Genomic DNA, 13,280 nt, shown 5'->3' with positions numbered 1-13,280 from the left:
GGGGTGAGCTCCATAGCAAAGAAAGCCCAGCAGCGTCTCTACTTTGTGCGAAGGCTGAGAAAGGTCCATCTCCCACCCCCCATCCTCACCACATTCTACAGAGGTTGTATTGAGAGCATCCTGAGCAGCTGCATCACTGCCTGGTTCGGGAATTGCACCGTCTCGGATCACAAGACCCTGCAGCGGATAGTGAGGTCAGCTGAGAAGATCATCGGGGTCTCTCTTCCCGCCATTACAGACGTTTACACCCCACGCTGCATCCGTAAAGTAAACAGCATTATGAAGGACCCCATGTACCCCTCATACAAACTCTTCTCCCTCCTGCCATCTGGCAAGAGGCACCGAAGTATTCAGGCTCTCACGACCAGACTATGTAACAGTTTCTTCCCCCAAGTCATCAGGCTCCTCAATACCCAGAGCCTGGACTGACACCAACCTACTGCCCTCTACTGTGCCTATTGTCTTGTTTATTATTTATTGTAATGCCTGCACTGTTTTGTGCACTTTATGCAGTCCTGGTTAGGTCTGTAGTCTAGTGTAGTTTTGTGTTGTTTTACGTAGTTCAGTGTAGTTTTTGTATTGTTCATATAGCACCATGGTCCTGAAAAATGTCTCGTTTTTACTGCGTACTGTACCAGCAGTTATGGTGGAAATGACAATAAAAAGTGACTTGACGACTTGACTTGACTAAAGCATGAACCAGATGGGAGAGGTGGAGCTGAAGAAAGATCGACTGTTCGTCTTATGAAGTTTGAAGTTTTAAAAAAAATCCTTCAAAACTTTCATAATGCAAGTTATCAAAAAGAAATGAGGTTAACATCACTGCGGGAGTCTGTCCCAACCCTCAAGCGAAAGCACAAACTGCCCCAGTTCTGAGAAGAGACACGCTGTGATTGATTCGGCCGTTCGACTGCCGCGCTCTGTAGTAGTGACATTTCCCCGGAGTTAAACAGGGAAGCTACTTTAGATAGCACGGCGCCTGCTGCCTTGAAGTGGAATATAGGTCATGTCGCCGAACAGCAGGTGGAGCGGACTTGCTCCGATGTGGAGAGCTGCCCCCGACAGAGGCGATACTCAGTAACTGACACTCACAGTTCCTGCAGCTCATTCCCCTCCGGCGAGTGTTTGCAAATCTAAAATTAACCAGATAATCCGGGGGATTTGGAAAAAGTAACGTTTTCTTTGTTAAATCCTGTACAACTTCGAATTTCAAGAAGCAGGACTCAACAGACTTTTGTTTATTTATATTTACAAGTGAGGTCATTCGGTCCTTTGCGTCATCTCTGATCTCAGAACATTTCCATTAATCTCATCCTCCTACCCCCCCCTCACTTCACCTATTGCCCATTGCTGTTGTGTGCCGTGTCCGTAGGGTTTTCGTGGCAAGATACGGAAGCATTTCTTCCGCCAGAAACTGCTGCTGCCCAGGCTGGGATCCGGCCGGATCGGATTCGGACTCATGGCCGTCCGCCTCGCAGTCCAGTGCTGGCCCATTAACTCCAGTAACTCTCTCACTGACCACTTGCACGGGGGGGGGGGGGGGTATTTTCAGTAGCCAATTATGCTGACGTGAAAGGAAATCGGGGCACACGGGAACGTGTGGAAACCCACGCGGTCCCAGGGGAAAACATACAAACCCGAGAGAGACTCCAGTGAAGGTCAGGATCAAAACCCATGTAGTTGTAGCTACGAGAAGATACACTATCTACCGCACAACCATATTACCTCACATCTCTGGTCGCCAGGGTTCGTTGCCCGGAACTGAGCAACTAAAGACAGATGAAGTTTGTGTGTGGGAGATTTACCTTCCAGTACAGCAGAGACGAGAACACGAGATGCCGAGGTCTTCTGGAGAACGTGCCCAGCCAGTGGCGCTTGGGAACTTCTCACCGCGAAACGCGAAAAGCCTGGAGAAGATCCTGGGGAAACGGTAAGATGGCGCAGCATTGGGGGGGGGGGCACTTCTCCAAGATCGGGGCTGAGATGCACTGTCGGGCCAGTGCAAAGGCTAAGTCATTGCGTCAGGCAGCTGAGAGCTTTGGAGAACAGAAGAGGTGAGGACTGGGCCAGATCAGTCATGAAAATGGCTGGACAGGGTTGAAAGTCCATAGCTGGACAGGGTTGAGAGTCTGAGGTGGTTGATAAGTTCTTGACGGCATCAAAGGTCACAAGGTGAAGGAAGGAGAATGGGAAAATAAGTCAACTACGATCAAATGGTGCGGACTCTATGAGCTGCAAGGGCCAATCATGCTCTTATGTCTTATAGCAGGGGTTCCCAACCTGGATCCGTGGACCTGAAGCTTGATGGTATTGGTCCATGGCATAAAATAGGTGGGAAACTCCTGTCTTATGGTCAAAGGGAGCTTTATGGCAGCTTGAACGGTATCCTCATGGGGCAAATCAGATACCTTATTCTGCCGATCACTTCTGCTATTCCTGACCTGAAATTCATGATGGGGAGTGGGGGGGGGGGGACATTGGACATGAACTATCTGACAGGGGTTGGTTAAAAAGGTAAAAATTCCTTTCTCTTATACAAATGAAGCTCATTCGTTGGCTGAAAGAACACACGGAAATAGGAATGGGAGTAAACCACCACATTCAGACTCAGATTGAGATACAGTGAAATGTGTCACGAACAACCAACACACCCAAGGATGTGCTGGGGGGGGGGGAGCAGCTTGCAAGTGTCGCCACACATTCCTGCACCGATACAACATGTTCAAAGTTCAAAGTGCATTTATTATCAAAGTATATATGCTAGTACAACCCTGCGATTCATCTCCTTACAGGCAGCCACAAGACAAGGAACCCATTAAAAAAGACCGTCAAACACCCGATGTGCAGAGAGAAAAAGAAAAACGAATCATGCAAGCAATGAAACCAAGCAAATAGCGTTGAGAATGGAAGTCCACGGAAGAGAGTCCATCCACAGACATGAAGCCACAGTCTCAGTTCGGCTCACAGCCAAGTAAACATAAAGGAGTAGCAGGCTGAAATGGCCCATCTCTCGCCTCCGGCTCCAACACCCTGACCTTTTCAATCTGGCCTGGTGCTTAAATCGTCATCCAAACTTCACATTCTGCTGCTTCTTTAAGCTCTGGGGCCTGGACCCCTGAATTCAGTCTGCACCCAAACTTTCCAATTCGGCCCCAGTGAATGAATTGATCAAACCTCAGGTCCATGTCCACAATGATCAACACTACACAACACACAACGCAGAACAACACGAGCAGCAGCAGCAACAACAACAGAACAAAGTAAGATGACAATATCAAAGCAAGTCCCTTTCCCGCCTGCCCACCCCCTCACACACACAGGCATCCAACCCCAGATAGGCTGCCTCCAGTACCTGACCTCGGATTCTCAAACTCACAGATACCAGGCCTCCAACTTCCAGTCTCTGGCCCAGACTCTCAGACTTGTGGACATCGAACCTCAACCTTAAGCTCTAGCCTGGACTTACCCTCTACTTCCAGACACACCAAATTCAGTCTTTGACATTTTAGGCTGTCTACCTCTGGACTTGCCAATCATGGGTTTGACCTTTGAACCTCAACCCAGGACCCACCAATCATGGGTTTGACCTTCGAACCTCAACCCAGGATCCACCTATCATGGGTTTGACCCTTGAGCCTCAACCCAGGACCCACCAATCATGGGTTTGACCCTCCAGCCTCAAACCAGGACCCACCAATCATGGGTTTGACCTTCAAACCTCAACCCAGGACCCACCAATCACAGGTTTTAACTTTGAGTCTCAACCCAGGACTTGCAATCATGGGTTTCACCAAGCTGGTGTTTGGTGTCAGATGTGGGAAGTATGGGAGCCTCCCAGCCTTGCAGACGGCCACACCTGTGCCAGGTGCATCAAGCTGCAACTCCTTAGGGACTGTGTTTGGGAACTGGAGCTGCAGCTCTATAACCTTCATCTGGTCAGGGAAAGTGAGGAGGTGATAGAGAGGAGCTATAGGCAGGTGTGCACACTGGGGCCTGGGGAGACAGATAAGTGGGTAACAGTCAGAAGAGGGAAGGACAGGAGTCTGGGATGTTTCTGATCGTGTCCACGATATCCTGAAGTGGGAAGGAGAACAGCCAGAGGTTGCAGTACGTTACATATTGGTACCAACAACATAGACAAGAAAAGGGAGGAGGTCCTGAAAGCAGACTACAGGGAATTAGGAAGAAAGTTGAGAAGCAGGACCACAAAGGTAGTCATCTTGGGATTACTGCCTGTGCCACATGACAGTGAGTATAGGAATAGAGTGAGGTGGAGGATAAATGCATGGCTGAGGGATTGGAGCAGGGGGCAGAGATTCAAAGGACCCGTCCTTTTTGTACAGGTCACTCCTGCTCCAAAAGAGGTCCCAATGATCCAGGAATGGTTACTTCGAGTGCCAGGCTTTAGATGTTTCAAAAAGGACAGGGAGGGAGGCAAAAGAGGTGGGGGTGTGGCACTGTTGTTCAGAGATAGTGCCTCGGCTGCAGAAAAGGAGGAAGTCATGGAGGGATTTGTCTATGGCGTCTCTGTGGATGGAAGTTAGGAACAGGAAGGGGTCAATACCTCTACTGGGTGTTTTTTATCGACCACCCAATAGTAACAGGGACATTGAGGAGCAGATACTGAGACAGATTCTGGAAAGGTGTAATAATAACAGGGTTTTTGTGGCGGGAGATTTTAATTTCCCAAATATCGATTGGCATGTCCCTAGATTGAGGGATTTAGATGGGTTGGAGTTTGTTAGGTGTGTTCAGGAAGGTTTCTTGACACAATATGTAGATCAGCCAACAAGAGGAGAGGCTGTACTTGATCTGGTATTTGGAAATGAACCTGGTCAGGTGTCAGGTCTCTCAGTGGGACAGCATTTTGGAGATAGTGATCACAATTCCACCTCCTTTACCATAGCATTGGAGAGGACTAGGAACAGACAGGTTTGGAAGGTATTTAATTGGAGTAAGGGGAAATATGAGGCTATCAGGTAGGAACTTTGAAGCATAAATTGAGAACAGATGTTCTCAGGGAAATGTATGGAAGAAATGTGGCATATGTTCAGGAGATATTTGCACGGAGTTCTGCATAATTATGTTCCAATGAGACAGGGAAAGGATGTTAGGGTGGCATACGAAGGCTGTTATAAATTTAGTCAAAAAAAAAAGAGCTTATGAAAGATTCAAAAAACTAGATAACGATTATAAGGCTAGCAGGAGGGAGCTGAAGAAAGAAATTAGGAGAGCCATAAGGGGCCATGAGAAGGCCTTGGCAGACAGGATTAAGGAAAACCCCAAGGCATTCTACAAGTATGTGAAGAGCAAGAGAATAAGATGTGAGAGAACAGGACCACTCAAGTGTGACAGTGGAAAAGTGTGTATGGAACCAGAGAAGATAGCAGAGGTACTTAATGAGTACTTTGCTTCAGTATTCACTATGGAAAAGGATCTTGGCAATTGTAGGGATGACTTACAGCGGACTGAAAAGCTTGAGCATGTAGATATTAAGAAAGAGGATGTGCTGGAGCTTTTGGAAAGCATCAAATTGGATAAGTCACTGGGACTGGATGAGATGTACCCCAGGCTACTGTGGGAGGCAGGGGAGGAGATTGCTGAGCCTCTGGTGATGATCTTTGCATCATCAATGAGGACATGAGAGGTTCCGGAGGATTGGAGGGCTGCTGATGTTGTTCCATTGTTCAAGAAAGGGAGTAGAGATAGCCCAGGAAATTATAGACCAGTGAGTCTTAATTCAGTGGTTGGTAAGTTGATGGAGAAGATCCTGACAGGCAGGATTTATGAACATTTGGAGAGGCATAATATGATTGGGAATAGTCAGCATGGCTTTGTCAAAGGCAGGTCGTGCCTTATGAGCCTGATTGAACTTTTTAAGGATGTGACTAAACACATTGATGAAGGAAGAGCAGTAGATGTAGTGTATATGGATTTCAGCAAGGTACGTGATAAGGTACCCCATGCAAGGCTTATTGAGAAAGTCAGGAGGCATGGGATCCAAGGGGACATTGCTTTGTGGATCCAGAACTGGCTTGTCCACAGAAGGCAAGGAGTGATTGTAGATGGGTCCTATTCTGCATGGAGGTTGGTCACCAGTGGTGTGCCTCAGGGATCTGTTCTGGGACCCTTACTCTTTGTGATTTTTATAAATGACCTGGATGAGGAAGTGGAGGGATGGGTTCGTAAATTTGCTGATGACACAAAATTTGGAGGTGTTGTGGATAGTGTGGAGAGCTGTCAGAGGTTACAGAAAGACATTGATAGGATGCAAAACTGGGCTGAGAAATGGCAGATGGAGTTCAACCCAGATAAGTGTGAGGTGGTTCATTTTGGTGGGTCAAATATGATGGCAAAATATAGTATTAATGGTAAGACTCTTGGCAGTGTGGAGGATCAGAGGGATCTTGGGGTCCAAGTCCATTGGACACTCAAAGATGCTGTGCAGGTTGACTCTGTGGTTAAGAAGGCATACGGTGCATTGGCCTTCATCAATCGTGGGATTGAGTTTAGGAGCCGAGACTTAATGTCGCAGCTATATAGGACTCTGGTTAGACCCCACTTGGAGTACTGTGCTCAGTTCTGGTCACCTCACTACAGGAAGTATGTGGAAACCACAGAAAGGGTGCAGAAGAAATTTACAAGGATGTTGCTTGGATTGGGGAGCATGCCTTATGAGAATAGGTTGAGTGAACTTGGCCTTTTCTCCTTGGAGTGACGGAGGATGAGAGGTGACCTGATAGAGGTGCATAAGATGATGAGAGGCTTTAATCATGTGGATAGTCAGAGGCTTTTTCCCAGGGCTGAAACGGCTAGCACGAGAGGGCACAGTTTTAAGGTGCTTGGAAGTAGGTACAGAGGAGATGTCAGGGGTAAGTTTTTACGCAGAGAGTGGTGAGTGCGTGGAATAGGCTGCTGGCGGCGGCAGTGAAGGCGGCAACGATAGAGTCTTTTAAGAGACTCCTGGATAGGTACATAGAGCTCAGAAAAATAGAGGTCTATGGTAAGCCTAGGTAGTTCTAAGGTAAGGACATGTTCGGCACAGCTTTGTGGGCTGAATGGCTTGTATTGTGCTGTAGGCTTTCTATGTTTCTATGTCTCTAACCTGACCTCCAAGATCGTTATCCAGGCCCCTCAAGCTGGCTCACCATTCAACATGGTCATGGCTGAAATATGCTGGATCAGTTCCTCATAAACCTAAATTCTTCAATCTTTTAAATATTTATCAATACTTAGGTGGCTGCAACACCCTCAGGGTCAGAAGTTCACTACCCTCTAAGAGAAGAAAGTTCTTCACACCTAATTTTAAATGACTGGTTTCTTACCCATTTAAAACACACACACAAAGTTCACATTAACATCAGAACTGACTCCCCCAGCTCAGCTGAATGCTTACCTGGCCTCCACAGCAAAGTGTATTTTTGTGGACAATTGTGAGTCAGGTGGAAGAACAGAATTAGACATAGGCAACATATACGGCCAAACTAGATGCAGTGAACAATGAGATATCAATATGGTAGCAATCATACTACGATCACTGCCTCCTAAGGGATCCTTCACATCAAGCTCCCTAAACTTAATGAACATTAAGCTGTTCATTGTGTGGGATAGTACCTCATTTGCTGCTCTTTATCCATTTGATAGTAGTATCCACATCACAAGCCTGCACTTGTTTTGGAGGAATTGGATGTCAGCAATAGTCAACATCTATAACAATGTTTACCAAATGGTTTTATGGTCCGGAGAATAAATTAGAAACCTCACTTCAGTGTACGTTTATATGAAATGAGCACATCCAATATAGCAGGAGCACGGAATCAACATATGATATTCAACATTTATGAGGAATTGGAAATTTCTGTGGGTGTTGATCTTCAAAGAACTATGACTATGCTCCCTAAACAATCACAGATCTAAGTGTTTCTCAGAAGCTATGCAGCCTCACAGAGTCTCAGTGTGACGAGTGGAATGTCTGCATAGAGTCGAGCTTGAATTCTTCCACAAGGCCCTGATCTTCTTGTCTAACCCTCTAACAGCAGTCCTGGGGCATGAATCTCCCTCCCGACTTCACTCACTGGCACCTTCATTATGATTAACTTCAGCCCCAAACTCCAGATCTCTTTAGGCCTTACCATTCATTCCTGATGACACCCAAAAATGAACTAAATCCCCACGTTTCATGAGAATTGAGATCGATGAATGGTCGGCATAGCTGGGACTCTGCTCTGTTAGCACAAGTGTATTCATAGGCAGTTCGCTAATTCTTTCAGGAGCTATCTAAAACAGGCTAATATCAATTATCAAGTTCAGTGCATAAAGGGTGAAGAATGCCGGACTGAAGGTGGCTGAAAGAAGGCCGTAGTTGGGAGCTAACACAAAAGGATATACTTTGTATCAAAAGGACAGGCAGGAAGGCCTAGGCGGTGGTATGGCTCTGTCGGTAAGAGATGGAATTACATCTTTAGAAAGAGGTGGCATAGGGTCAACGAATGTTGAACCTTTGTGGGTGGAGTTAAGAAACAGCAAGGGTAAAAAAAAAATTATGCAATTCATGTATAGGTCTCCAAATAGTAGCCAAGATGTGGGGTTAAGATTGCAAAGGGAGCTGCAAAAAGTATTTAATCAGGGTAACGTCACAATTGTAATATGCAAGGCGATTGGGAAAATCAGGTCGGTGTTGAATCGCAAGGGAGGGAATTTGTTGAATGTCTACAAGATGGCTTTTTGGAGCAGCTTGTGCTTGAGCCTACTAGGCAAAAGGTTATCATAGGTTGGGTGTTGTGTAATAACCCAGATCTTATTAGGGAGCTTAATGTAAAGGATACCTTAGGAGGCAGTGATCATAATATTATTGAATTCATATTGCAATTTCAGAGGGAGAAGTATAACACGCATGTATCAGTATCGGAATGGAATAAAGGGAATTACAGAGGGATGAGAGAGGAGATTGCCCAGGTGGATTTGAGGAGGATACTGGCAGGGATGACAGCAGAGCAGAGATGGCTGAAGTTTCTGGGAATAGTTCACAACGCAGGATGGATAGGTCCCACAGAAGTTGTTCTCAAATGGCAGGGGTAGGCAACCATGGCTGACAAGGGAATTAAGGACTACATAAAAGCCAAGGAAAGGGCATATAAAGTAGTAAAACTGAGTGGAAAGTTGGATGATTGGAAAGCTTTTAAAATCCAACAAAAGGCAAAGAAGGGAAAAGATGAAAAATGAGAGCATACTAGCCAATAATATAAAGCGGAATACCAAAAGACACTTTTCAGTTATATAAAGAGTAAAAGGGAGGTGAGAGTTGATACTGGACCACTGGAAAATTATGCTGGTGAGGTAGTAATGGGGGACAAAGAAATGTCAAACGAACATAATGCCACTTTGCATCAGACTGCACTGTGGAAGACACTAGCAGTGTGCCAGAAGTCCGTGAGTGTCAGGGAGCAGGAGAGAGTGCTATTGCTATTACCACCAAAAAAGTACTTGGCAAACTCAAAGGTCTGAAGGTGGATAAATGACCTGGGCCAGATGGACTACATTTCAGAGTCCTGAGAGAGGTTGCTGAAGAAATAACAGATGTATTGGTCATGATCTTTCAAGAATCACTTTATTCTGGCATGGTCCCAGAAGACTGGAAGACTGCAAATGTCACTCCACTCTTTAAGAAGGGAGGAAGACAAAAGAAAAGAAATTATAGGCCAGTTAGTTTAACCTCAGTGGTTGGGAAAGTGTTAGAGTCTATTATTAAGGATGAGGGTTTGAGGTACTTGGAGACTAACGATAAAATAAGTCAAAGTCAGCATGATTTCTGTGAAGGGAAATGTTGCCTGACAAATCTGTTAGAGTTCTTCGAGGAAGTAACAAGCAGGGACAAAGGAGAGGCAGTGGATGTCATTTACTTGGATCAGAAGGTATTTGATAAGGTGTCACACATGTGGCTGCTTAACAAGATAAAATCCTATGGTGTTACAGGAAAGATGTTAGCATGCATAAAGGAATGGCTGACAGGCAGGAGGCAACGAGTGGGCATAAAAGGGGCCTTTTTAGGTTGGCTGCCAGTGACTAGTGGTGTTCCTCAGGGGTCAGTATTGGGACCGCAACTTTTCACATTGTTTGTAAGTGATTTGGATAATGGAATTAATGGTTTTGTGGCAAAGTTTGCGTTGATACGAAGATAGGTGGAGGGGCAGGTAGTGCTCAGGAAGCTATGCGATTGCAGCAGGACTTAGACAAATTGGAAGAGTGGGCAAAAAAGTGGCAGATGGAATACAGTTTTGGGAAACATATAATAATGCATTTTGGTAAAAGGAACAATAGTGTGGATTATTACCTAACTGGGGAGAAGGTTCAAACATCGGAGGTGCAGAGAGGTTAGGAGTCCTCATGCAAGACTCCCAGGTTGAGTCTGTGGTAAAGTAGGCAAATGCAATATTGATATTTATTTCAAAGGGAATAGAATATAAAAACAAGGAGATAATGCTCAGGTTTTATAAGACACTAGTCAGGCTGTACTTGGGGTAGTGTCAATAGTTTTGGGTCCCATTTCTCAGAAAGGATGTGTTGTCATTGGACAGAGTCCAGAGGAGGTTCACGAGGATGATTCTGGGAATGAAGGGGGTAAACATATGAGGAGCCTTTGGCTGTTTGGGCCTGTACTCACTAGAATTTAGAAGAATGCAGAGGTATCTCATCAAAGGATATGACAAGAAGGCAGATATAACCATATAACAATTACACCATGGAAACAGGCCATCTCGGCCCTTCCAGTCCGTGCTGAACTCTTACTCTCACCTAGTCCTATGGACCTGCACTCAGCCCATAACCCTCCATTCCTTTCCTGTCCGTATAGTTGTCCAATTTAACTTTAAACGACAACATCGAACCTGCCTCTTCCACTTCTGCTGGAAGCTCGTTCCACACAGCTACCACTCTCTGAGTAAAGAAGTTCCCCCTCATGTTACCCCTAAACTTTTGCCCTTTAACTCTCAACTCATGTCCTCTCGTTTGAATCCCACTCTCAATGGAAAAAGCCTATCCACGTCAACTCTATCTATCTCCCTCATAATTTTAAATACCGCTATCAAGTCCCCTCAACCTCCTATGTTCCAAAGAATAAAGACCCAACTTGTTCAACCTTTCTCTGTAACTTAGGTGATGAAACCCAGGTAACATTCTAGATGTATGGGGTTGAGTGGGATCCGAGATCAGCCATGATGGAATGGCGGAGCAGACTCGATGGGCTGAATGGCCTCATGTTGCTCCTATGTCTTCTGGTCTAAGACTTGTTAAACAAACGCCTACAGTTTGGGAATCTTCTGTTTCTGCCCTCACACTCTTTTGACTAATAGATTTTTGAATATTTAGGGAATTAAGGCACATGGATTTTAGTGCAAGAAAGTAGTGCTAAGGTAAATCATCAACTGCAATCAAATGGCAGAGCAAATGGAGCAACTTCTGCCTACACTTCTTATGTTCTGTGTAGTGGCATCAGCGCCGGACTTCAGGATGGAGGTCCCGAGTTCGAATCCAGCCGGCTCCCCCGCACGCTTTCCATCCGTGCTGGGTTACGAGCTGGTGATCTCTTTGGAAACTCACCCGGCAGAGGGCAACGGCAAACCACTGCTGTAACTTGCCTCGTACACGGTTCCCCACTACGTCAGAGAGGCGTGGGGGGAAATTGTCCGCTAACCGGGGAAACTCCAGATGCAAAGTACCTTTCCTTTCCTTTCTCCAATATTCCTATCTAGTGTAGGGGCAATTTTAATTTCAAACTATTAAATACTCTACTCTGCTGAATGTAGAATCGGTTCACAAATCTACACTGACACCTGTTCAAGCAACGGCTCCATGTTCAAGATCTCACTTTTGTTTTCAAATCCCTACATAGTTTTGACCCTTCTTTTGTCTGTAATCTCCACCTGCTTTACAACTCTGTAAAATGCCTCACTTCTTGATACTTCTCAAATATAATCTCACCACCACCAGTTGTCAAACCTGCTGGGGCCAGGACCAGAAACTTTAGAATCCCAACTCTTGCCATCCCCCTTTCCACTTTTAAGGTAGTTCTTAAAATTTTTCTCAGACCAAATTACTGAATCTGTCCTTAATTTCTTATACAGAAATTTACAATACAGGAAGGTTCTATTTAGGTTAAACCAACATTCCAGTTTCTGGTTCACGTCCCTAGACATCAGAGTTGTTCAAATGCTCGTCAGAGGAATTTTAAAATATGATGGCAGTTCTCATTCCACTATCCTGTCAGACAGTGTGTTCTAGATCTCCAACACAGCTTGAGTGAAAACTTTTGTCTTCAACTCCTCTTCAATCCTTCCACTAATCAGCTTAAAACTATATCCGTACTTACTGACCAATCTGCTAAGGCCCTTTCTGTTTGTCCTGATGAAAGCCCTCATAATTTTGCACACCTCAGCTACTCCTCCCCACACTCTATTTGTTTCAAAGAAAAGAGCTCCGGCTGAGAAATCTGCTCTCATTATTAAAATAAAATTCTAGTCCTGGCAACAGCTTTGAAAAAAAAATTCCCTCTGTACATTCTCTGGTGCTGTCAGATCAATCCTGTCATGTCAAGCCCCATATTTTACATAATATTTGAGCTAGACCAGTGCTTCATACAATCCTAGCACTACCTTGCCTAAAGTCAAGTGTTCCATATGCCCTTTCAATCAATGTATCATACTCCGCTATCTTCAGTGATCTGGAGACATGCACAACTAGATTTTCTGTATTTCCTATATCCTGCCGTCTATCACGTATTCTCTTCCTTTGTTTGCCCCCCTCCCCTTCAGCTACATGACTTAACTCCTCTCCAGATTGCATTCCGTATCAAGCTCATCTTCGGCTCCTTCATTCAGCCTCCAGTTTTTCTTCTCTTTATCAACTTTACAATCATCTGCAAACTTGCCAATCAAATCTCCGGTACTTCTCTCAAGCTGTCACTAAATATACCGCGCTGTGCTCCGCCAAGCAACTTCTGCACCCAGTGCTTAATGTTTGATAACATCTATGCTAAGTCTTTCTAGCGTTTGCAAACAAAACGAAATCGTTCCAATGACTCCCATTGGTTTGAAGGGAAGGAAATATCGGGTGTAGCTCACCATGGTTCACACTGTCACTCAAGGCTGTAATTTCCCCAGGCGTTCAGTTCCTTACCGTAACCAGCCTGGCTACCGACCAACCTGCCGGTGGCCCGATTTTGCTCCCCGTGCACCTTGGTGGCGGATCTCCGGAGGGAACGGCGCCGGGGAGGGGCGGGGCTAACG

At 45.4% G+C, this 13,280-nt stretch overlaps 1 long non-coding RNA gene across 1 annotated transcript in view; it reads right to left on the bottom strand.

Annotated features, from left to right (window-relative positions):
• The window catches only part of LOC140188794 (uncharacterized), a 47,250-nt gene extending 33,999 nt beyond the window's left edge, over window positions 1-13,251 (bottom strand). Inside the window, exon 1 of the long non-coding RNA XR_011883394.1 lies at window positions 13,171-13,251. This is a non-coding gene — a long non-coding RNA (uncharacterized lncRNA). The remainder of the gene's footprint in view (window positions 1-13,170) is intronic.
• Between the last annotated feature and the right edge of the window lie 29 nt (window positions 13,252-13,280).

The sequence above is a fragment of the Mobula birostris genome, chromosome 27 (assembly GCF_030028105.1).
Source record: "Mobula birostris isolate sMobBir1 chromosome 27, sMobBir1.hap1, whole genome shotgun sequence".
Lineage (NCBI taxonomy): Eukaryota > Metazoa > Chordata > Chondrichthyes > Myliobatiformes > Myliobatidae > Mobula > Mobula birostris.
Note: the sequence above shows the minus strand (reverse complement) of the source record. Positions and strands in the feature narration are given on the sequence as shown.